Source organism: Ambystoma mexicanum, chromosome 13 (genome assembly GCF_040938575.1).
Source record: "Ambystoma mexicanum isolate Mex_15411 chromosome 13, UKY_AmexF1_1, whole genome shotgun sequence".
In the NCBI taxonomy this organism is placed as follows: Eukaryota; Metazoa; Chordata; class Amphibia; order Caudata; family Ambystomatidae; genus Ambystoma; species Ambystoma mexicanum.
The window spans coordinates 605,875,574-605,901,806 of record NC_090938.1 but is presented as its reverse complement, the minus strand read 5'-3'; the positions used below and the strand labels follow the sequence as shown (position 1 = coordinate 605,901,806).

General features: G+C 49.9%; 1 protein-coding gene across 9 annotated transcripts in view; it reads right to left on the bottom strand.

The window, feature by feature from the left end:
* Positions 1–26,233, bottom strand: part of LOC138521540 (signal transducer and activator of transcription 5B) — a 1,967,228-nt gene that overhangs the window by 830,994 nt on the left and 1,110,001 nt on the right. The window lies entirely within an intron of this gene.

Genomic DNA, 26,233 nt, shown 5'->3' with positions numbered 1-26,233 from the left:
CCACCCCCCACCACCCCCCCGACACTTGATTAATGGATACTTGACATGGACTCATGTGCCATGATGGAGCACCGGGTCTACGGCGCCCGGGGAGGCATCCAAGATATGGGGGAAATGGGAGGTGACTGGACCTTGACAACCGGACTCAATGGTGATCATAATGGAGGTGGTCGGTTTGGGGAACTGAGGGCGGGCGAACCATGGTGGATTGCATTACTGAAAATATTATGTGTACCTGCGGCGGATGGTGCGGGTTGAATTGCTTCTAAAACGTTTAATTTTGTGTACTTTACCTCATGGGTGTTTTGTTACCACCCCCTTTGTATTGTGGTTGTTTTGTTTGTGTCAGAAAACACAATAAAATATTTTATCAAAATAAAAAAAAGAAAGGTAAGGAAACTGGAATACATTAAAGGTAAGAGAAAAGGGGACCGAGAACTGTTAAAGATACAAATATAAAGACGCCATTTAATTGAATGAAGAAAAGGTTAAATAAGCATTGTCTAGAGCTAAATGAACAATGTCAAGAGGCAAACAGGCATTGCCAAGTGTCAAGCAAGCATTGCCAAAAGCCAAGAAGATGGAACAAGTTACTTACCTGCAACTGTTGTTCTCCAGCATGGTTCTGGCATGGATTCACATGCTCATGAATACAAGAATACATAGCAGTACACACATGCACAACCACGGGAGGTGGCAAGGCTCAACATTAAGCATTTCAACAACTCAACATTAAGCATCTATTACCTCCTCACCAGGCTCACCTTCAAGCGAACAGGTTGCTCAGCACTGCCTGGCTGTAACGCTCACCTGATTCCCACGGAGGCGCTGACCTGTTCTGGACTGCTATGACCTCTTCTAAGGTGATGCGCAGGACCCGGAAGACGGACTGGACCGGACCCCCAAACCTTGCCTGTCTGGCCCGCAGAAGAATCCTTCTGTAGATGGAAAAGGGGATTAACTGTCTGCTGGATAATGTGTCGGATTCCCCCCCTTCCCTCTCTCACACTCCTCGAACCCCCTCCGCGATTCCCCGTAGAGTCTCACCTTAGAGTCTGAAAGGACAAGCTCTCCATCCTGCTTCCGATGCAGGGGCGCGTCGATTTCCAGTTACTTCACTGGATCTCGGGTTTGGTGAGTATTCAACTCTGCTTGACTTTTCCGATATGAGGCCGTAAGTATTCAGTTGCAAAAGTTCAAGCCTTAATTGTCCGTTGTCCTTTTCTCTATTTCAGATGCAGGATGAAGAATCCGCATTGAGGAATGGATTCGCCGAAGGTAAACTCTGGTGAGTCTTTTTGATGGATGGTTCCCTTAGTGATCTTGCTTTCACCCACTTATGCGTGTGTCTTTTTCCCCTTAGGGGCCGGGGTACGGAAGTGCCAAAGAAGCGGCGCCGACCCGAGGTGAGGAAAGATTGTCCCAACAATAATCGGGTAAGTCTTAAGGTGGAAGAATCAGGCCTTCCTCAATCTGTTCCTTCGCTCACCTTTGTTTTGTCTCTTTTTCTCCTTAGGCGCTGAAAGGCGACGGATGGTGCTAATGGTCGCTGAAGAGCCCGAGGGCGCCTCGTGAAGGTGAGTGGAACGCGGCGCTGCAGCGAGCGATGCGATGCGCTTCTAAAAATAATGTCTTTTCTCAGGATTGTCGGAGTGATGGTTCCGGACTCCGGATGGAGGTAGGTAAATTCAATTATTCACCTTTCTCTCCTTTCCTTCCTTTTCAGGTGTTCCAGGTTGCAGGCGGGCGTGGCTGGAGCCAGGATGCAGGAGCAGACACGGTGAGCGTCCAGCTGCTAGATGCAGAACAACGCGAAGCGTGAGCTGCTGTCTGGGCGTGGTTTAAATAGCCCCAAAGTAGTTCCAGGTAAGTATTCTTCCTCAGCCACGCCCGAGTGATAAAATAGTCCCATAGGTAAAATAGTCCCTTTCAGACCTCAAGGAGGTCTGGATCCAGCAGCATGGTCTGCATCAGGTAAGTCCATCCAAGCACTCCCATAATGAGCCTGGCGCCTATGGTGCCAGGACTGATGCCTTCTATGAGCCTTGCGCCAAAGGCGCCAGGACAATGTCCAAAGAGCCCCTATAAGGGGCTGCTGGGTCCCTCCCTTGGGACATGATGTCTGCTTTCGGGGATGCTGGTCCTGAACTGGCTTCCCGGGAGTAGGCATCATGACACTGGCTGACTCTGGACTCCTCCCTGGAAACCTGGTCGATGCAGTAGAATCTCATGAAGGTGTGCAGCGACCTCCACGTCGCGGCCCTGCAGATGTCCAACAGCGGCACACCAAATCAACGCCGTAGTAGCAGCAATCGCTCTGGTTGAATGGGCTCTTGGACGGCCGGGCAACGGTCGGTTTGCCAACCGGTGACAGTGCATGATGCAGCCGGAGAGCCATCTGGAAATGGAAGCCTTCGAGAGGGCCTTCCCTCAGTTCACAGGGCCAAAGTTCACAAACAGCTGTGATGTTTTCCGAAAAGTCTTCGTGCGGTCCACGTAGAACTTCAGTGCTCTAACCACATCCAGCGAGTGCAAAGTCCTCTCAGCCGGCGACGAAGGCAAGGGGAAGAAAACAGGTAACACCTAGGGCTTGTTGAGATGGAAGTCTGACGGCACCTTGGGCACGAAGGAGGGGTGTGTCCTCAGCACTACCCTCATCTCGTGGAATGTCAGATATGGAGGTTTACAGGAGAGGGCCTGGATCGCTCCCACTTGTCGTGCGGAGGTGATGCCCACAAGAAACGCTGTCTTCCACGATAGGAACTTCAACGGTGCCGAATGCAGAGGCTCGAGTGGCAGATCCATGAGCCTGGTCAGCACCACGTTGAGCTCCCACGCTGGGGCCTTCACTGGCGGGAACGAGCGGAAACGTCCTTTCATGAACTCCTTCACCAGGCGATGCGACCACAGACGACCGCCCCGGAGTTGTGGTGTAGCGGGAGATCGCTGCCAGATGGATTTTGATGGAGGCGTGTGCCAGCCCCACCTTGGCGAGCGACAGCAAGTACGGCAGCACTTGAGGGGCCGTAATCGGCAGAGGGTTGATCTTCTGTGCACAACACCAGACAGAGAACCTCTTCCATTTGTGACCATAGCACATAAGAGTCGAGGACGCCCTGGCTTTTGCAAGCACCTCCTTGCAGTCCGGCGGGATATCGTACCCTCCGAACTCTAGTGCTGCAGGAGCCAGGCCTGCAGGTTCAGTGATCCCGGGTTGTGATGTAGGATGGCGCCTCCTTCCTTGTCGAGAAGATCCGTGTCTGTCGGCAGTTTGAATGGGGGGGACGCCGAGATGTCCAGGAGGTCCGGGAACAAGATCTGCCTCGGCCACGCCGGTGCGACAAGGATCATCCTGCACCGGGACCGTCTGAGTTGACTAATGAGTCGCAACGGCAACGATGGGAACGCATACAGGAACAGGCAGTCCCAGGGGAATGAGAATGCGTCGCCCATGCTCCCCGGCTGGGGAAACCTGCTGGTAAACCTTTGGCACTTGGTGGTTGTCGCTGTCGCAAATAGATCGATCTGGGGATTGCCCCATCGTTGGAATAGATCCACTTGATCCTGCCGAAGCTCCCACTCGTGGCAAGAGCGCAGCTCCCTGCTGAGTGAGTCGGCAATGGTGTTCTTTATGCCTGCCAAATGGAAGGGTCCCAGGAACATCCCGTGGGCAACGGCCCAGTGCCACAAATCCTGCTCTTCCTTGGATAGGCATGGGGATCTGGTGCTCCCCTACTTCCGGATGTAGAACATCGTGGTGGTGTTGTCAGTGAAGACCCTCACCACCTTGCCCTTGAGGGACGGGAGGAAAGACCTGAGGGCCCAGAACACGGCTCAGAGCTCCAGGACGTTGATGTGTAGTAACCTCTCCTCCGGGAGCCAAAGGCCTCTTGCGAGGAGATCTCTGGTGTGCGCTCCCCATCCCTCCAAGGAGGCATCCATCGTCACTGTTTCCTGGTGTTCCGGGGTCTGGAAGTCCATGCCCGCCGCTAGAAGCGCACGGTTGCCTCACCACCGGATCGCTTGGTGGAAAGTCTTGTTGAGGGAGATCTTGTCTTCGAAGCTGCCCGCCGCTTGCATCCGACAAGCGTCGAGGAACTCCTGTAGTGGCCGCATTCGCAACCTGCACAGACGTACGAGGTAGATGCACAATGACATCATGCTGAGCAGGTACTTGATGGACCTTACCCTGGGCACTTCCATGGTCAACAGCCATTGTACCATGCCCAGGATGGCTTTCGTCCTCTCCTCCGACGGTGAAGCGAACCGTGCCACTGTGTCGTGTCTGGCTCCCAGGAACAGGGCGTCCTGCGACAGTACCAAGTGGGACTTGGCGAAGTTGATCGAGAATCCCAGTTCCGTGAGCAGGGGGGTGGTCTTCACTGTGTGATCGACGCCTAGTTCTCTTGACTCGGATGAGCCAATCGTTCAGGTATACGTGGATCCCCTACAGGCGCAGCCGCGCCGCCACCGGTGCCAGGCACTTGGTGAAGACCCTTGGCGCCAACTTCAACCCAAAGGGCAGGGCCTTGAACTGGTAGTGCTGCCCCTGGACCTTGAACCGTAGGAACTTTTGATGTCCTTTGCGTATGGGGATGTGGAAGTAAGCATCCTCCAAGTCCAGCGACAACAGGAAGTCGCCTTCCTCCAAATGTCCCAGCATGTGCTGAAGGGTGACCATCCGGAACTTCTGGGCTTTGATTTATTTGTTGAGGCACCGGAGGTCCAGGATGGGTCGCCAGCCGCCGGTCTTATTTCGGATAAGGAAGTACCGTGAGTATACTCCAGCCCCCAGAGCCTCTTTGGGATGATTTCTATCGTGCCCTTTTTCAGCATTGCTCGTACCTCCAGAAGCAGCTGTGGCACGTGGTTTTCTTTCCTGGCCACAGGTGGGAAACAGGGACACTTTCTTTGGAACTCCAGGGAATGCCCGTGGGCCAGGGCATCCAGCACCACACGGTTGGTGAAGATGGACTCCCACACGCTGACGATTTTCACCAGCTGGCCTCCCACCGCGGTGCTCGGGTGGGGGCCCGACGTCACAGCCGGTTCAGTCTTGTTTCTCCGAGGCCTTGCCACCTTGGCCTCCTTGACTACGACGACGGTGTCCTCCTGTCTTGTTGCGGCCTCTGTAGGCTTCCTGCCACGAGAAGAGGGCTGCCTGGCGGTATGACGAGGAACTGCTGCCGAATCCCTTCAAGGCACCTTGAGACTTGCCTCCGGAAGTCCGAAAGGATGGTCGTCGCTGATGGAGAACCCAGGGCCCGTCTCGATGTCTGCTTTGGTGGCCTGCAGTGACTCATCCACTGCCTTGCCGAACAGGTTGTTCCGGTCGAAGGACATGTCCAGTACCCTGGTCTGCACGTCCTGACGGAAATCAGTGGCCCTGAGCCAACTGCGCCGGCGAAGGCAAACGCTGCTGCCCATCTGGCGAAAGCCGGTGTCAGCGATGTCCATGGCCAACGTGGTCTGACGCCACCTCACCTTCCTGCAGGATTTCAAGGGCTTCTGCCCTCTTGTCATCTGGGAGGATGTCCAGGATGGGAGCGATCTTGAACCACAGCTCCCTGTTGTAGCATGCCACGATCGCGAAGGCGTTGGCCGCCTTAATGGTCGTCGCTGCCGACAAGATGGCCCGTCTTCCCATGGCATCCAGCTTCTTCCCCCCGGCGTCCGGCGGGGAAGTGGAAGTTGATGCCGTCGCCCCTGCAGATTTCTTCTTGGCCGCCGCAGAGACCACCAAATCCGGGGACGGATGTGCCCTGAGGCACATAGGAGCGGAGTCCGGGACCCGGTACTACTACTTGTACCGGTCCCTCTTCGCAGGGGCCGTGGTCGGGTTCTTCAGAAGGGACAGTGCTTCATCCCAGATGTCGTCCAGTAAGGGGACTGAGAGGACGGTCTTCCTCTTGGCCTCCCGTCGTTGGTAGCGGAACCCTTTCTTCTTCTGCTCTTCGGGGCATAGCTGGAAAAGCTCTGATGCCCTGGCGATCATGGCGTGAAAGGAGCCAATTTCGTCGGGCGGGGAAGCCCGGGCAGGGGGTGATGGGAGATCCGTCCCGTCACCGCCTCCGTCCCTCAGAGGAGGGGATGGGGGGTGAAGGCTGGAAGGGAGGTGGAGGATGGACTCGCCGCCGCTTGTTCGGTGGGCTCCCCGATGGTCCAGGCGCCGCTGGCTCGTCCGCTGGTGGTAAGGGCAACCTTGTCCTCATCTCCGTACACAGGGCCTGCAAAGCCATCAAGATTGCTCCTGAATTGTCTTGTGGTATCGGTTGCGACGGGAGCGAAGGCTGGGGCGTGGGGTCCTCCGCCTCCTCCACAGTCCAGGGTTCCTTGGCGGCCCCACCGTTGCTCTCTACGTCCGCCTCGTCGGGATCCCTCCCGTAGTCCCTGGCCTCCTCGAACTTCTTGTCCAGGATCTTTTTGACGCCAGCCAGCACATCTTCGGAGGTGGTATCTGTGTCCATTAGGGCTACCGTGCCCCCCCTCTTTCTCATCCCGGGGTTTCACAGGGGTCTTCTCGATAGGCTGGAAAGAGGTTTCCCCTCCTGGGTGGCAGGGAAACTCTAAGCCCGGAGGATGTCTCCACTGGGGTAGCCTCCGCAGGCTTCGCCAGGGCCGCCATGACTCCTTCAATCGAGCCCTCCGCCAGGTGAATGTGGGCCTTCACGACCTTGGGCACGTCTGAGGCCTTCACCTTAGGGGGAGGGTCACCGCCTCGCCCCTCCCTTGGCTGTCTCCGTCGGGATCGACCGGGACTTCTACTGAAACTTTCCCAGGTTCTCCGACTTCCTTTTCACCGAGCCAGAGCATTGGCTCGTGGATGATGGCATCGGTGACATTGCGCCCTGCCTGGCAGCCGAGGAGCCCGAACCAACGGTGCTCCTGGTGCCAACGTACTCGCAGTGCTTAGCCTTTTGTTGGGCCCCCATCGCCGGAGCGCCCTCAAAGGTCTTAAAAGACCGCTCAGACTTCTTCTCACCTCCTGCTGGGCTCTTCCCCTCCAGCCAGTTAGTGAGCCGAATACGACGGTCCTTCATTGTCCGGACGGGCATGTTCTTACAGAACGCACAGTCCTTCTCCACGTGCGATTTGTCATTGTGAAGCAGTAGAGGCACCGGAAGTGCCCATCTTCCTTGAAGACATTCTGTAATACACATCCAGGGCAGATCCTAAACAGCTTGGATCCAACAGGCGTCGTGCCTCCTTTGTCCTAGGCCATGACCACGCGGGCTAGGCCTCAAGGATCTTCCGGAATCCTCCAAGAAGTGAAAACTCTACAAAAATTCGCCCTTGAGGGGTGTAGAAAATTACAAAACGGGTCCCTGTTAATCGGAAGAAGAATCGGTGGAGCTTGAGGCTCGAGCTAACTGAAAAAATAAGAGTAAACTCTTAGGAAAAATGCAAAACGCAGTAAAAGCTCAAGAGCTAAGCACGAGGAGTCCCAGCACTTGAACGTGCGGTAAAAATCTGAAGATGGCTGCCATTGGAGGAGCTTAGATAGAGGGCAGTCATTGGCTGGGGGCAGTATGACCCAGAGACCGAGGATTTCCAGCCTGATGACGGGGAATATTCATGGGTATGTGAATCTATGCCAGGCTCCATGCTGGAGAAGAACAAGTTACTTACCCCAGGGAACGTTCTTTCGACTGGATGTTCCTCCCACGTATTACTCATCTATGATATCTTCATTTCCAGCATTAGCTGCTTTGGAAAACAAATTCTCTCAGCAGAGGGCGCTGTGCGTTGAGACAGTCGACTCAATGTCCCCAGAGGGCTTCCATCTCAGCTGACGTCAACGTCAAGTACATATTCCACACGCAGCGGCCTTTGTCTTCAGTTCTGTTTTTTCACCACCATATGCAGAATTAACGGCTGTGATGAGTGCCTTCAAATGATCAGACCTTAAAAGAGTACAAGGTCAAAAGCTCAGAAATTCTACAGTGGGGTAGGTTAGGAGGGCGATGCAGAATACGTGGGAGGAACATCCAATTGAAAGAACGTTACCAGGGGTAAGTAACTTGTTCTTTGAATGGATTGCGTCTTTCCACGTATTCCTCATCTTTTGATAGACTCCCAAAGGATTAATAATTTGGAGGTGGGAGTACCAATTAAATTAATCATGGACCGAATGGAGGACGACTTTTGCAAACAGACATCCCTGACTGGAGGAAGAGTCAAAACAATGTTTTACAAATGTATGGATAGACGACCAAGTGACCGCCGACCAAGTGACCGCTGAACAAGTATCATTTATTGGGACACCCCTTTGCAGAGCCTCAGAGGTTGCCATTCCAGTCCACCACTAACGCATCCCCCTAGAGCTCATCTTGGGTGAAATTCCCTGGGGCAGTACTGTTCGCACTGCCGGTTGATACTAGTCACGAACAGATCCATTTGAGGGGTTCCCCAAAGGGTGAAGATCTCTTGAAGGACTTCCTGAGCTAGTTCCCATTCCTGGGAGACTTGCTCTGTCTGCTCAGAGCATCCGCCGCTGTGTTCTGCTCTCCGGGTAGGTGAACTGCAGACAGAGAGATTCCTTCTTGTAATGCCCAGAACCAGAGCTGCATTGCCTCTCTGCACAGTGGCAGTGCCCATACACCACCTCTCTTGTTGAGGTAGTACATGGCCACTGTGTTGTCTGTCATTATCAGGACATTCTTTCCCCGTACACAGGGCAGGAAGGCCTTCAGCGCTAGTCTGATTGGCCTTAGCTCCATAAAGGTTGATATGTAGTTTGGACTGCGATGGAGACCAACGACCGCTGATCGTCAGATCGTTGGTGTGCGCTCTGCACCCCGTGAGTGATGCGTCCGTCACTACCGTTGTCTCCGGCCATGGTTGCCAAAAAGATTCTCCCTTGAGAATGTTATCTTTGCAAGCCCACCACAGAAGGTTGTGAGAAACTCTGCTCGGAACTTGCAGTTGATCTGACATCTTGCTTGAGAATTGGGACCACTGTGTCCCGAGAGCCCACTGAAGGGATCTCATTCTGAAGCGGCCTCTAGCACCAGGAAAATACAGGATGCCATGAGACCGAGCAACCTCAGAAAATCGAAGGCCACTCTGGAATTTTGTTACCATCTGCAGAATGTGTTGAGCTCTCCTCTCGTTTGGCGATGCTTTCCCTGAGGAAGCAACCAGGAGTGCTCCAATAAATTGGAGTCTTTGGGATGCTATCATATGGGACTTCTTGTAATTAACGGAGAGGCCCAGTCAATGGAGCGAGTGGCAGGTGACACCGAGATGTTCCCGGGCTTGCTTGGGTGAACGAGCCCTGATCAGGCAATCGTTCAGGTAGGGGTAGACGTGAACCCCCCTCTCCTGAGACTTGCTGCCACCACTGCCATCAACTAGGTGAAAACCTTTGGGGCGGAGGGCAGCCCGAATGGCAAAACTCGAATCTGATAATGATAACCGCCAATCTCAGGTACTTTCTGTGCTTGAGATGGAATCAGAAAGTAAAGGGAATTCCTTTCTGCTATAGGTACATGTTCTATTGTACCTTTCTCTAGCAGGGTCAAAATCGCCTGCACAAGGAGCGGATCTGGAATTTTGACAGAGTTGTATCCCGGTGGATGATCCCAAGGCCTTTTTTGACAAGGAAGGCAGTAACCTTGGACCACCGTTTCCAGTGCCCACGCATCTGAACTAATGCCCCGCCATTCTTTCGGATACTGTGAAAGTCTGCCTCCCACCAGGGTCTTGTCGGACAAGGCCTAACAGGGGCTTGGAGGCAGCTGCAGCAGCAGCAGCTGAGGGTAAGTTTGCTGTTGGTGGGGCTGATTTAGCACCCTTTCCTCTTCCACCATGAGGAAATCTTCTCTGGCCCCTCTGTCCGGCTTGTCCTCTTCCTATTCCAATTGAGGAGTAGAAACGAAGGACGACTTACCTCTCCAAGAAGATGAGCCTGAATAGGGTTGTTGAGGTTGTCTAATAGTGGCGCTAAGGGATTTAGCCGCCGCCTTTGTGGTCTGCAGTTTCTCCAAACTGTCATCCGCCTTGCTGCCAAACAACCTTGAGTCAAAGGGCATTGTGAGTAGTCTTGCCTGCACATCCGGTGCAAACCCAGACTTCCTCAACCACGCAAATCTGCATAATACTGTGCTAGCAGCCATGGATTTGCTGATGCTGTCAGCAGTATCCAAAACTGACTAGAGACATTCAATCATTGCCTCCTTCCCAATCTTAATCTAGACAATTTGCAAGTCACATTAGTGGATTTCAAAGCCATACTTCCTGCAGTGAAATCTTACCGTGTCCAGGCATCCACCCTCTTGTCGTCCATGGTAGGGGGATGGAAGGATAAGTAAACTGTCTGGTTGACATAGCCGCCTGAACCAACAAGCTTTCAGGAGTGGGATGCTTGGTAAGATATTCCGGGTCACTGCTGGAAGGTCTCTACTTCCTTGCAACGTTTTTATTTACTGCAGCTGCAGTTTCCAGGGTCTCCCAATTAGCAGAAACTGTTTTATGCAAAGGTCAAAGATGTCAGTCATATCATCTTGTTCAATTGATGGAGAAGGCCTACTCCATCCCATGAATTCAATGACCTTTCCCATCAGTTTTCTGTAGGATGAGTCAGCATGCTCAGAGGGGTCCAGCCTGCCAAACTCTAATTCTGGTGAGGTATCCAAACCACTAGCTGACTGGAGATTATCATACAAATCCCTTAGTCTGGACTCGTCGAAAATACATTTTTCTGGCACATTGGGGGTCCAAACTGTAGACCAAAAGGTGGTGAACCTTCATCAGAAGGTTGATCTTCCTCATATATTGCCGACAGACTTAAAATAGTATTTTTTAGGTAAAGCTTTATAACCTTTTCCTGTACAGTCAATGGCTTTGATAATGTCGAAGTAGTCGCCGAAGTTGTCGAAATGGCGTCAGTTTAATCAGTGTCGACAGCTTTGACTCTGAAGGAGTCGACAAGAATGTTGAAACCTTCAACGTCATGTGCTTTTTCGCCGGAACCACAGTTGGACTTGGTTCTCGACTCGGCGACACTCTCAGCGACTTCTTGTTGAATCGAGAATTTCTCGATAGGACGCCAGCCTTGAGCTCGGCTTCAAAGAAGTAGCTTTCGACTTCCCTTTGTCGCCCGTACTCGGAGCGACCGGGGCATGGCTCTTTTGCTTTTCTTTTGAGGGGGTTGAGGCCGCATTCTCAAAAATTTGCAACATCTCATTACGAAAGGCATCCCAGTTTGCAGGGGAATCTGACTTCGTAGGACATCTTATCACGTCTGTGGAGGAATCACTCGATGGTGAAGGAGACCTATGGCGTCTCTTCTTTGCCTTCTTAGAAGAAGACGAAGAGTGCCGCGATCGACTCCTCGATCGTGATCTTTTCCACTTTTTGCACCGGGAAGATTCTCTTGACTCACCAGCCTTTTTCTCCCGCTTCGAAGATGACTTCGATGCTAACCTCCCCACACAGGCAGACGCAGTGAGGATCAGTAATCGACATTTTTGACCCGCAGTCGTGACATTTTTTGAAACCCGACTTAGGCATCGAAGGAGTTGAAGAAGACATTTTCTCACGAAAATCTCACTGAAGCACGCTGTAATTCACTCAAAGCGTAAGCTTGGAAAAACGGAACGGAAGCCAACGGGCGCTGCATGCGCTATTTATGGTGATGATGACGTCGACAGAGGCCCTTGAGGGACATCGACCCGATGACTCTTCATACAGCGCCCTCTTGTAAAAAAAAATAACTCAGAAGCAGCAAAGCTGGTGAGATAATTATCAAAAGCTGAGGAATATGTGGGACAACATAATATATTCGAAAGAATACCATTGGATCCAATTATTGGATACATACAATCACGGACTTGATGAACAATTCTTACCTCTTACTTAGTAGTGTTCACATACTTTGTGCACCTACAGTCCAGGAACCAGTCTGGTCCTTATTCCCTTTTTCCAATGTGGTGAGACAGATCAGAGGCAATGTCTGGGCTACGCACATCGGCCGACATGCCCTTCACTACATGTCTGATCCTAAACACCAACACACCCATCAAAATGGTGTTATCCGGTGGGACCAGTCCCGATACAGTTCGTACAAGACAAGGAATATGTACACCTGGTGCCTAACACAGGAATAATACACAGAGAGGATACATATATACTCCATCATAAGCATCACACAGATGAGACATCCGCCACACAGTGAGAAGAGGACATGGAGCTCCCTCACCCGATTCCTCGTTTATCAATAATTCTAAGAGGACGGACATTGATTTTTTTCTGTACATAACACTAAGACCACCCATGTGCCCACATAGAACACAGTGGTGTGTCCCATTTACCATGACAATGACACTGGTACATCTTAATGCTGACAGGTCCCAACGCGTGGGTCCAATCGCAGCGGTTTCCATGACTACGCAGCATACAAGAATACCCGCATTGACAGGGTTACATATGCCGATTCAGCGTTCCAGCCAACTCTCTGCGAGACGCACATGAATCCAGGTAAGCTCTGACATCAGAGTAGTAACGGGACAGCGTCCCCCTGGCAATTGTTATGCTGCTTTATACATTTTTAATACACTATTCTCCCCTGCACACATGCGAAAGGCGATCCTCCATTTGCAAGTAACACATGGACCTACAGGGACAGAGTAGACAACCTCTTGCACCAGACCTCTTTGATCATTCAGACTGGTCCACCCACATCTCTCAACCACCGGTGCATGAAGCATGTTTTACAATTATTATTTTTTCTTTTACTATGCACTCGCCTTTCTGCCCTACAAGAGGACAGGCACTGACTCGGAGCAGATCAGGCCTCAGTCTCCCCACAGTGCTTCACCAGGTGACGACCTTTGCAATTGTAAAGGGTCCACCACAATCAACAGGACCCCAATGCATGCCAAGGGGGTACTACACAAGGTTCAAACCCTACCCATTTCTATGCACCTGTTACACAACCTCGAGCACACAACTCACCCCGGTGCTATAAGGAATAGGGGGACCACCGGTGTACAATGATTTCCAACTCACCCAGTGGTTTGTTTTTTCTCTCCACCTCAGTATTCATGAGCTACATAAGAGGAGCCCCTTTTTCCTTTTGACTTGCAGGGGTAGACTCGTCCACCCAGACCAGCAGATGCCTGTGTCGCTCGCTGTCTACAGATGCCCCCCATAGGGGACATTATATGGAGCTATAACAAGTTATCCCCTGGGATCTCCTTAGAGGCATTTGTATTATAATTTTACCATCACCTGTCCAGCCACTCCTAACACTTGTGTATGTCTTTTCAGGGTCTTTAACTCATACCCAGAGGAAGGAGGTTTTACCACCAGTACTGCCGAAATGTGAACTTTCTGGGAAAACCACGCTCATATGCGACCTTCTCAGTTACCATCACAAAACCATTTTTTGCGCTGGAGACCCTACGAAATTACTTACACCTCCTCCACATCAATGGATAATTAGATGGATGAGCTGCCAGGATTAGCGGTTCTCCGTGCATCCTTCTACCCTTCTCCCCCCTCACCCCACTCAAGCCTAGTTCTGCAGGAGTCTGTCCTGATAAATTCTGGTTTCACCACGGTCTTGTGGCCAATGCTGGATTTGACTTTTATGGACTTCATTCATTCACAGAGCGTCGCACTTTCTCAACTCATATGCTGGACTTCCCTTGCATCTTGTACTCATGGTGGCCCTGAATCATGCATAGAAGCAAATGGTTTAGGTTCTGTCTTTGGTGCTTAGACAAAAAGCTGGACCCAAGGGCGGCTACGATTGACACTGTGCTGTCCTTCGTACCCCACCTAGCAGAGTCGGGCATTCACGTTCTGTCATGCAGAACTTATCTTTCGGCGGTCTCCGCCTACCGATCTACGGACCAATGCTCTTACTCTCTGTCCAATCCAGTGGTTAAGAGACATTTTGCAGGTTTAATGCGCTTTTATCTGTCATGATCTCTGCTTCCAAAAGATCAGGACTTGCCCGACTCCCTTGGAAGCAGACCCATAACCCCGGTTCCGAGTGCCAGCCAGTCCCAATTGGGACCTTTTGGACCATGTCCTGGCGCCAGTGGCACCAGGCTCATAAAGATGCCCAGTCCCAGCGCTGGAAGCGCCGGGCTCATAATGCTTGGGTGGACTTACCTGCAGCAGATCATGCTGCTTACTTACCTGCCAGTTGAACCCATGATCCTCTTCTGTTTGGGACTACTTTTCCTGTTGGGTTGGGCAGGAGCCACTCCCTAGGTTCAGAACACTGGAACTCTTCTGGAAAGCAGGAACTCTTTTCTTACCTAGGCGTGGCTGTGGAAGGAGATACCTAAGCACTACAGGAGGCTATTTAAACCACACCCAATGGATGAATCTGGCTTTGCGTTATTCTGCATTCTCTGCAGCAGAACGCTCATCGTGTCTTCTGCTTCTGATCCTGGGCCTAAGGGAACAAAGGCTTACCATCCTGGAATCCAGTCTTCAGCAGCACCTGTAAAGACAAAGAAAGAACAGGTTAGCACTACGGTCTTCAGTGGCAGCGCATCTCTTACCTGGTCCATCGGCTGTCACCAACGCCTCGCGCTGCATTCCGGCATCTGAAAGACAAAGGCTTACCTACTCTTCGCATGCTCCGGAGGTCTTCGCACGCTCCGGAGGCCTTCGGCGCTGCATCCCGCATCTGAAAGACAAAAGAAGGTGCGTTTAAAGACATTGGGCAACTTTATTACTCACGTGCCATTAATCCTTCCGACGCCGAATCCAGTGGGTATTCCAGCACCCTTCAGCTTCTCTAAAGCTCTGAACTTGTACCTGCAAGATAAAAGGGACAGTTAGTGCGCATCGTGAAGCAGGCTCCAAGCGCTTACTTATGTGCTTCCAGGCGCTTCTATTCCTCACGCGGGTTCGATCCTCAACTCTCATCAGCCCGCCATCCGCCATCGCCGGAACCCTGCAAAACAAGAGATATCATTACAAAAGACTTTTAAGACATTTGAAGTGCCCAGAACTTACCGTTCGTGCAGTTAACGACGGACAGCAGTCCTCTGAGGTCAAGAGGCCTGCACCCTTATCCAGTGAAGAAACTTGTTACGGCACCCTGCCCCGAGGCAGATGGAGAGCTCGGCGTTCACTTACCTAAGGTGAGGGCGTTAACCTTTGGGGTTCTACAGGAGAAGAGAAAGGGAAGAGGAGAGAGGCACCCAATAACCCCAGTTCATTAATCCCATATTTTCTATCTGCAGACATCTTACTCTTCGAGTCAGACATACAGTGCACAGAGGTCCAGCCCAAAGAGCCAACCGTGTGTTACACATCACCTTTGAAGATACGGCATTCACCCAGTCAAGACCGGCGCCTCTGCGGGAATCAGGTGAGCGTTACAGAACGCAAAGCCTACCGCAAAACTCCCACCCAGGCGCTATGGAAACCTCGGATACCGACCAGCTAGCCCAGTTACTTGTGGAACTAAGAGCAGAAGTGCATGCAGCCCGTCAGGAAACGAATGCTCTAAGAAGGGAACTGATTATTTCCAAGGAGCGAACAGACGATCTCGCTAGACAATTGCTACAGTCACAAGCCAGACAAACTCCGTTACCCGCATCAGGGGCAAATCTTCCTTCAACATCCTCTACGAACCCAGTGCAGATCAACCTACCTGGGAATGTACCTCTGGCTCCGCCCGAACGATTTTCTGGTGACCCAAAGAGGTTTGCAGTATTTATTAACCAGTGCCGGTTGCACTTCTTATGCCGGCCAGCAGCCTTTCCAACGGATCAAGCTAAGGTAGCTTTCGTGCTTTCGTACCTTAGTGGCAATGCGGCAGACTGGTCGATCCCTCTAGTTAATCAAGATGATCCGGTTCTCCATGATTTTCAAGCTTTTCAGCTCAGTATGGAAAAACTGTTTGCAAGACATTCACAGGGGCAGGCCTTGGACAATGAGCTCCTTTCATTGCGACAGGGTAATCAAGACCTTTTGGCTTATATTGCGTCTTTCAACAGACTGATAGTGGAAACTCTATGGCCTGAGGACAAAAGGATTACGCTGTTTTATAGAGGTCTACGTGGAGAGCTCAAAGATGTGTTAGCCCAAGTAGTGAATCCCCCGCAAGACTGTTCGGACTATATTGACTTAGTCGTTCAAATTGACCACAGACTGCAGAACAGGAAGGCCGATCGTTCCAAGTTTGATGCTCGAGTATTTTCCAAACCACCAACTCCTACCAAAGGAGTAGACTCCGGGGAACCCATGCAAATAGGGGGCCTGAAAGGACCACTAACACAAAAGGAGCGGGAAAGGAGAAAACAGCTGCAATTGTGCCTCTATTGCGGAAACTCGGGGCACTTTCTTCGAGACTGTCCGGTGAAACCAGCCAAGAAGGCAGTAGGAGCTGCAGTTACCAGGGTCACAAACTCTGAGCAGGGAAACGACCTCGCCCGACAAGAATAGAGGTCCTCTTGCCGAGCGTTAAAACCAGTTCCGTGACCTCGCATTTCGTGATACCTATGGTCCTCATTAGCCCTGAACATCCGGATCGATTACATGCGATTGAAGCTTACGTCGACAGCGGTGCCATCGGCAATTATGTGGATCATGAAATGGTTTTGAGGATGAATCTGACTCTTTGTCCAAAGGCTGTAAAGGACGTCATTACTACGGTGGATGGTACGGAGATAGCCTCCGGACCAGTAACGCATACCACCCAAGAAGTGACGCTAGTAAGTCAAGATGGACACCATGAGAAGATCGTGTTCGATGTGATCAAAGCCCCTCAGTTCCAGATTATTCTAGGAATTCCTTGGTTAGAGAAGCACAATCCTCAGATCGATTGGCGAGCAAGAACGGTTCAGTTTCCAGAATGTGTCTCTACTTGTCACCCTCGACCTGGTGTTGCACTGGCAGCAATTTCCGCGGAGGCTCCCCAGTTACCTCCTGAATACCTAGAATTCCAAGATGTTTTCAGGAAGGGTCAGGCTAACTCTCTACCTCCTCATAGGTCTTATGACTGCCAGATAGACCTGATACCTGGATCTACTCCTCCTTGTAGTAGAATTTATGCCCTCACCGAGCCTGAGAATCTTCACCTCCGACAATACCTGGATCAATACCTAGCGAATGGGTTTATTCGTCCTTCCAAGTCCCCTGCTTCCTCAGCTTTGTTCTTCGTTCCAAAAAAAGAAGGGGACCTTAGAACTTGTATAGATTATCGCGCCCTGAACCAGATCACCGTTAAGAATAGATATCCGTTACCTTTGATCCCTGAACTCCTGGACCAAGTCAGAAAAGCATGCATATATACAAAGCTGGATCTTAGAGGAGCCTACCACTTGGTACGAGTAAAAGAGGGCGATGAATGGAAGACGGCCTTCCGCACCAAGTATGGGCTATTTGAATATCAGGTCATGCCCTTCGGACTTTGCAATGCCCCGGCCGCCTTTCAATATTTTATGAACGATTTCCTCAGAGAGCTCATAGATGTGTGTGTTGTTGTTTACATTGACGACATCCTCGTTTATTCTTCATCGGAAACTGAACATCGGAAACACGTGAAAATGGTCCTCGAGAGATTGCGTCAACACAAACTTTTCGCTAAGTTGGAAAAATGTGTTTTCAACGTGACTGAAGTTGAATTCTTGGGATTCATATTATCACCAAGCGTAGTGCGTATGGATTCAAAGAAGGTCGATGCAATTCTCAAATGGCCATCGCCATCCTCCGTAAAAGGTGTTCAAAGCATGTTAGGCTTCGCTAACTTTTACCGCAGGTTTATCCCCGAATTCTCTCGAATAGTCCAGCCCATCACCGCCTTGTTAAAGAAAAACAAACGTTTTGAATGGTCTACCGAGGCGAAACAAGCTTTCCAGAATTTGAAGACTAGATTTATCTCTGCACCGATCTTAAAACATCCTCGCCCAGAACTCCCCTGCATCGTTGAAACTGATGCTTCGAGCCTTGCCATGGGGGCAGTTCTATCACAAAAGGACCCAGTACCAATCAGTTGCATCCCGTGGCATTTTGGTCCCGCAAATTCTCGCCTCCTGAAATCAATTCCACTATTACTGATAAGGAACTTCTAGCTATCAAGTCCGCCTTTAAGGCTTGGCGGCATTATCTTCTGGGGGCCCGACACACCGTTACTGTGATTACAGATCACCGAAACCTGCAATATTTGAAAACCGCAAAAGCTCAATCCTCTAGGCAACTCCTTTGGGCACTATTCTTTGCCGAGTTTGATTTCATAATTACCTATCGACCTGGTACAAAAAACGGTAAAGCTGATGCCCTTTCTCGGATGGGAGTGGAAGAACATTTGATCAATCCTAAACCTGTACCTATCATTCCCGAACAAAGAATTCTAGGTGTAATCGCCACACAATCCATAGAGGAAGTTAAGGATAAAGCCAGGCTACTGGTAACTCCAGCAGACATACAGAATTGGCATCTGCAGGGAAAGGACTTTACGGTGAAGGACAACCTATTATATTTCCAAGAACGGTTACACCTGCCCAGCACAGATTTACAGAAAAAGGTAATCTCTTGTTATCACGATTCTTTAATGGAAGGACATCCCGGTATGACCAAGACCTCGGAAAAGATCAAGCGCTACTTCTGGTGGCCGTCTTGGAAAAAAGATATCAGAGACTTTATAATGTCCTGTGGAGTATGCGCTCAAAACAAGAGTCAAAAGGAAAAACCAGCCGGCCTCTTACGCCCTATTGACATCCCGCCTCGCCCTTGGCATACGCTTTCTATGGACTTCATCACCGATCTACCTCCATGCTCCGGATACAATACGATCCTAGTAATCGTGGACCTATTCTCCAAGATGGCGCATTTCATTCCACTCAAAGGCTTACCAACAGCAGCAACTCTGGCCCGAGAATTTCTCGAAAACATCGTCCGACTGCACGGTTTTCCTTCAGTTCTAATTTCGGATCGAGGTAGTCAATTTATTTCTCATTTTTGGCGAAGTTGCTGTCGGTCGGCTCAAATTGATGTGAGACTTTCGACCAGCCACCACCCTCAAACCGACGGACAAACCGAGAGGACCAATCAAACTCTGGAACAGTATTTGCGCTGCATGCTACAACAAACTGAAAAAACTTGGAAAGATATCCTTTGGATAGCCGAATATGCCTACAATAACTCTGTCCACTCGGGAACTGGGAAGACCCCGTTTTTTCTTTTATACGGTAGTCACCCTCGAACCTCGGAGTTGGATCCACTCCAAGATCTTGGAACACCAGCAGTAGACCACCTGCATTCTACAATCACCCAAGCCTTTAAGGAAGCAGTTTCTCACCTTCAAAGGGCTAAAGAACAATACAAGAAAGGAGCAGACCAACATCGGAAGGAAGCCCCCCAATATCAAGTAGGAGATCAAGTCTGGTTATCCACCAAACATCTACCTCTAAAAGGACCACGCACATTCAACCCAAGATACCTTGGTCCCTATTCCATCACTACCATAGTAAATCCAGTAGCGGTCAAGTTGGACTTGCCCCCTCACATGAAGATACATCCGGTCTTCCACGTCTCTCTATTAAAACCCGTGCAACCTCAAACCCGACTAACTACATCTCCAAAACCTATTCTAGTTGATGGAGAACTCGAGTTTGAAGTCAAAAGCATCCTGGATTCCAAGATCTCCAAATCTAAACTATTTTACCTGATTGACTGGAAAGGCTACGGTCCCCAAGAAAGATCCTGGGAACCTGCAGAATATGTCCATGTGCCTCGTCTAATCAAAAGATTTCATCGAACATCTCCTAACAAGCCCAAACCCCCGGAGAAGCCCGGTTTGGGAGGGGCCTTGAGGGGGGGTGCTGTCATGATCTCTGCTTCCAAAAGATCAGGACTTGCCCGACTCTCTTGGAAGCAGACCCATAACCCCGGTTCCTAGTGCCAGCCAGTCCGAATTGGGACCTTTTGGACCATGTCCTGGCGCCAGTGGCACCAGGCTCATAAAGATGCCCAGTCCCAGCGCTGGAAGCGCCGGGCTCATAATGCTTGGGTGGACTTACCTGCAGCAGACCATGCTGCTTACTTACCTGCCAGTTGAACCCCTGATCCTCTTCTGTTTGGGACTACTTTTCCTGTTGGGTGGGGCAGGAGCCACTCCCTAGGTTCAGAACACTGGAACTCTTCTGGAAAGCAGGAACTCTTTTCTTACCTAGGCGTGGCTGCGGAAGGAGACACCTAAGCACTACAGGAGGCTATTTAAACCACACCCGATGGATGAATCTTGCTTTGCGTTATTCTGCATTCTCTGCAGCAGAACACTCATCGTGTCTTCTGCTTCTGATCCTGGGCCTAAGGGAACAAAGGCTTACCATCCTGGAATCCAGTCTTCAGCAGCACCTGTAAAGACAAAGAAAGAACAGGTTAGCACTACGGTCTTCAGTGGCAGCGCATCTCTTACCTGGTCCATCGGCTGTCACCAACGCCTCGCGCTGCATTCCGGCATCTGAAAGACAAAGGCTTACCTACTCTTCGCATGCTCCGGAGGTCTTCGCACGCTCCGGAGGCCTTCGGCGCTGCATCCCGCATCTGAAAGACAAAAGAAGATGCGTTTAAAGACATTGGGCAACTTTATTACTCACGTGCCATTACTCCTTCCCACGCCGAATCCAGTGGGTATTCCAGCACCCTTCAGCTTCTCTAAAGCTCCGAACTTGTACCTGCAAGATAAAAGGGACAGTTAGTGCGCATCGTGAAGCAGGCTCCAAGCGCTTACTTACGTGCTTCCAGGCGCTTCTATTCCTCACGCGGGTTCGATCCTCAACTCTCATCAGCCCGCCATCCGCCATCGCCGGAACCCTGCAAAACAAGAGATATCATTACAAAAGACTTTTAAGACATTTGAAGTGCCCAGAACTTACCGTTCGTGCAGTTAACGACGGACAGCAGTCCTCTGAGGTCAAGAGGCCTGCACCCTTATCCAGTGAAGAAACTGGTTACGGCACCCTGCCCCGAGGCAGATGGAGAGCTCGGCGTTCACTTACTTAAGGTGAGGGCGTTAACCTTTGGGGTTCTACAGGAGAAGAGAAAGGGAAGAGGAGAGAGGCACCCAATAACCCCAGTTCATTAATCCCATATTTTCTATCTGCAGACATCTTACTCTTCGAGTCAGACATACAGTGCACAGAGGTCCAGCCCAAAGAGCCAACCGTGTGTTACACATCACCTTTGAAGATACGGCATTCACCCAGTCAAGACCGGCGCCTCTGTGGGAATCAGGTGAGCGTTACATTATCCCCCCGCACCCGGCATGGGATCTCAATGTGGTCCTTACAGCGTTGTGCCATAAACCCTTTGAACCAATGGCCACGGTGGACCTTAAACACCTGTCGTGGAAGGTGTCCTTTTTGGTTGCCGTTACTTCAGCAAGGCGTGTGAGTGAGCTCCAGGCTTTGTCGGTGGAGCATCCCTTCTTGGTTTTTCACAAGGATAAGGTGGTCCTACGGACAAATCCTGCTTTCCTGCCGAAGGTGGTCTCTGATTTCCATCTGAACCAGTCAATCTCCCTGCCGGTCTTTTTTCCGAACCCCGCTTCAGAAGCGGAAAGGGTTCTGCATTGCCTGGATGCTAGAAGGGCTCTTAATTTATATCTGGACAGACAATCCGAATTTAGGAGCTCTTCTCGACTGTTGGTGACCTTTGGTAATCCACAAGGTAAGCAGTCCTCTAAGGCGACTATCTCCAGATGGATCGCTGCCTGCATTACGGAGTCTTACACTGTCCGAGGACTGTAGCCTCCTAAAGGTATTCATGCACACCTGTTGTGGGGGAAGGCAGCTGCAGTTGCCTTTCAGAAATATGTCCCCTGGGAGACCATCGCAAAGGCGGCTACTTGGGCCTCCCCATCAGCTTTTTGTAAACATTGTCTAGATCTGAGCTCCAGATCTGATGCTCTGTTTGGTCAGGCTGTGCTGAATAACCTTTTTCAGTAGGGGGTTTCCCATCCACCCTTAGTTCCTGTAAGGAGTGCTTGGGAATCTCCGATAAGTATGGAGGAAAGGGGACGGGACGTAGGAGTATAACCAAGTTACTCACCGTAGTGACCACCTTACTCCTAGTCCATAGACCCCTTTCCTCCATACGCCCACCCGCCGTCCCCTCTAATAAGGTTCCTCTGTTATTGCTTAAAGGTCTCTGACCTGGCTATAGAAAAGGACTGATGGGCGATGCGCGGGGTGGAGCCAAGATGGGTGGGGTTACGGCTGCCTGCTGTACCCCGCGTAGAAGGAGAGGAAGGACTAAAATGTTTGCAAAATTTTAGATGCTTTTACAAAGTACTCCGGTCCCGTCCCACAGGACGGAGGAATGTCCCATAAGTATGGAGGAAAGGGGACGGGACGTAGGAGTATATTGTTTTACTTTTGCATATGGATTGAATCAAACTATGGTATGCAAATAAAATATTAATTTCTACACACCTCCAGATAGTGTCTTGACCAGGTGATGGTAAATGGGATAGTTAATTTGCAATCCCCATTCATAGTAAATCAGATCTGAATTACGATCTAGAAAAAATTCTATTTAACCAGTGGTAGTTTCTTTTGTTCTTGCTAGTGGTGGTCAAATTCGACAGCCTTCATGGAAAAATACATAAGGGAAAGCTAATCATAGGTCTAGGTTTTGGTGGACGGGGAATTCACTCTTCAAAAGGAGAAGATATTTGCCTAGGCTGTCATGCTTCAGATGGAGGCAACACAAACAGTGCAACCTTCTTTTGCTTTACGAAATAGGAAGTAGTTGATGCCTTAACAGGGCAGCAACTGCTTCCTATTTGAATTCATTAACCACAGTTTCGTAACAATGCAGGATTTTGCTCTGTTCAATGTGTGCTTCCACTTATAATCAATCAGTGGTCGTCTGTCTGCATTCACATCTCAAACATCTTCCGTATAGAAATAACTGGTTCTTGGTTAAAATTATTCCACACAATTGAGTTAAATTCATGATGCTGAAAACGCATGTGCAATCTCGTTCCGCAAAACAATCTCTGTTAGCTGTGCTACAGTGTTTACTTCTGAAGGAAAAAGATCACCAACGATAAGAGTGTGTTCCTAATTGGAGCATTAGAGCATTGGTGCACGTACACTCCTCCAGCAAGACAGAAATACTCTCATCCACACCCCCATAGATACTGCTCTGCAAAAAGGGGCGACAGTTCTCATCCAAAGAGTGTTGGTCTCTGCAACATGGAAGGCATTTTTGGTCACAAAGAAAGGCCCAAGGACGTGGTTATTACGACACTTAAAGTCCTTAACAAGTACATAAACAAAAAATACTTTTAACTGATAGGCCTAATCTTCTGCAAAGGACATTTGTTAGCGTTACCAACCTAGATACAACATGCTTATTTCCATATTTCAACCTAAAAGGTGCACATGAGCTGTACAAAATTATTGGCATGAGCTCATTCCAATACCAATTAAATTATACCAATATAAGATACAGTCTGCACCGGTGATGCCCATTCACCTCGTCATTGAATTGATTATTCCTTGTTTCCCCATCTTGATTGGTTGGCTGACTATACATCATGGCAGGGATTGAGGGTCTAAAGCCCGGTTCTGTTGCTTTGAAGTAATGCGGAAGTTGCTTCAGCACTGTCCATCTCTGCGTAAAGAGTCAAAGGTTGTCCAACTCAAGTTGCTGAATCGAAGCGACAGAGAAATCCTCAATGAAGTTTAAGTGTATACTGCTCAGCAGCAAAGGGAGCTAAAGGTGGCTCTTAGATTCCCATAAGTATTCAGAAGGAAGTCACGCCTATGAGACCACATAGTATATAGAAATGTGTTGTCATATCTAAATGAGTTACGTTTGCTCATTGGCAAGGGAACCGTCAAAGGACACACTTGCCCACTTCTTTGCAGAAGCTACCAATGAAAACCTGTTGGCTTTCCTGGGCAAACTCCTGGAGACGTTAGCTATCTCTCAGTTTACCCTCTACACTGAATCTGTTGGTTATCTCGATGACCATCAGTCTGGCTTTAGAGCATCCAGAGGCACAAAAACTGCTCTGCTGAACACCCATGAAGACCTGCTCTCCAAGAGAGACCCCAACACTCCCTCTATCCCCATTCTTCTTGACCTCTCCTCCGCTTTTGATACTGTAAACCACAACATCCTGATCTCCCATCTCATAGAGACCCTGGGAATCACAGATCAAGACCTACCGTGGCTAGTATCCTTTCTCTGTGACAGTCCTTCACAGGTAGAACTTGGCTCCATTCTCTCCGCTATCACTCTCTCTACTTGTGGTGTTCCCCAGAGATCTAATCTATCACACTCGTTCTTCAATGTCTACATGGCCCTTTGGCCCACATGATCTTTGCCTTCACCTCCAACTTCCAGTATCATGCAGATGACACACAGCTCTCCTTAAGGCTACCCTCGGCCTCGGACTGACTGTCGCAATTCAGTCCTGGTGTGCTGCTAACAATCTGTGCCTTAATGCCAGTACGACAGATCGTCCTCATTGGGACCCCTGCTCCTGCTTTCCCACTTTCACTCTGGTCGACCTCCCTTGGTCCTGCATCCTCATCCACTAGAGAGGCAAGAAATCGGGGTGGCATCTTCGACTCCACTCTTACCTTCTCTTCCCACATCTCGGACATGTCCAATAAACGTCCCACAACCATCTGCACCTCCTCAGAGGCATTTTACCTTTTCTCACCTTCCCCCAGAGGCTCACTGTCTTCAGAGCCCTGGTTCTCTCCAGACTGGACTACTGCAACAGTCTCTGTCTCAATCTTCCCACCTCTACTCTTCGACCTCTTCAACTCATCCAGACAGAACCGCAACACTTATCCTTGGCCTCAAGCATCTCTTTGGTGCTGAAATCGCTCCACCGGCTCCCCATGGCTGAAAGTATCTAGTTCAAGTCCCTCTGAATAGTCCACAAGGCTTTCTGAGGCCGGGCCCCCACTATCTAAAATGCTCTCTTCTTAAATTATCTCCTTCCAGAGCCTCCTCCAACTCTCTGCGGGTCAGCCGCTTTTCCAAACAGAGATTTCGAGGTACCCTCTGGAACAGCCTACCTGCCTCTCTTGGTCTTGAGCCAGATATCCTTAAGTTCCGGAAACTCCTCACGACATTCCTCTTCTCTTCCTCTTTCTCCCTTGTTAACCTCCTTTTTATTCTCTCCTGCTTCCTTCTTTCATTCTCATCCCCACCCTGTTTAGTCAGCTAACTGGTCACTTGGTGCACCTCCAGAGTCTCACAGGTCCCAGGCTCCCCAGCCAGTCTTTCACTTGCCACCGGGCCTCTGCATTCTGCCTGCACTACTGCACTTGGAAAACGTTCAATGAGAGTGGCACCTTCTCTGTACTTAACCCTGGCCCCTGCTGGACCGGGCGCACTTGTCCCCCCGCACTTCCGTCTGCGCACTTGCACGGCCTTGAATTTACTAGACTGGGCATGTCTGTCTGTCCTGCCTTCCTATGTCTCCCCTCCTCAGCTTTGCAGTGCCTGCATGCATAGGTGCATTGATGACTAACCTTTGTCTTGTATGCTCCTCCCCCTGCCCCCATTTCACCCCTCACTCTTTGTCACGCACTTATACTAGTTGAAATGTCCTTGCTTAGTATGCTAGTTATTGCTGTTAAATCATTTGGCATCTTCAAGGCCTAAGAATGATGACGATATCCCCTTGTTCCCTTCCCGCCTTGAAGAGCTTTGAATCGCTTCACCTGTGTCTAAGCGCTCTACAAATAAACGATCACAATTACAATTGTGGTCCATGATCATCTTCCCAAATATATCTAGATAGTATTGGCGATAATGAAGGCAGTATGAATTATTACCACTGTCAGCAAGCCTACCACAGTCAAACCAGTCACAAAAACCTGCATGTGAAAATTTGAAACAGAAATTTCAAATGCTGCATGGAAACCTTAATTAGACAAGATAATAGACCATTTCAGAAAAGTGATTTTATACAAAGTAGAAAGCAAGTTAAATTTGCTGAGATGTCAATGGATGGCTTAATATGTCAGCATATAATATTTTCTAGAGAATTCAAGGAAACAACAGCATGTCAATTTAATTGGTACATATTTATAATGGCATATAATTACTTTTGCATGGATACAATTTGTTTTAGTTCCTATTTTTACTACACGTAACCTTTTGAGATGCCAACATTCCCAGCAAAACCCTACACCAATTACAAAGGGAACAGTATTTAAATTGGATCAGATGAGCCCGTGCCCTCAATAACAGCAACCTCCGATAGTTGAGCGTGAAAATC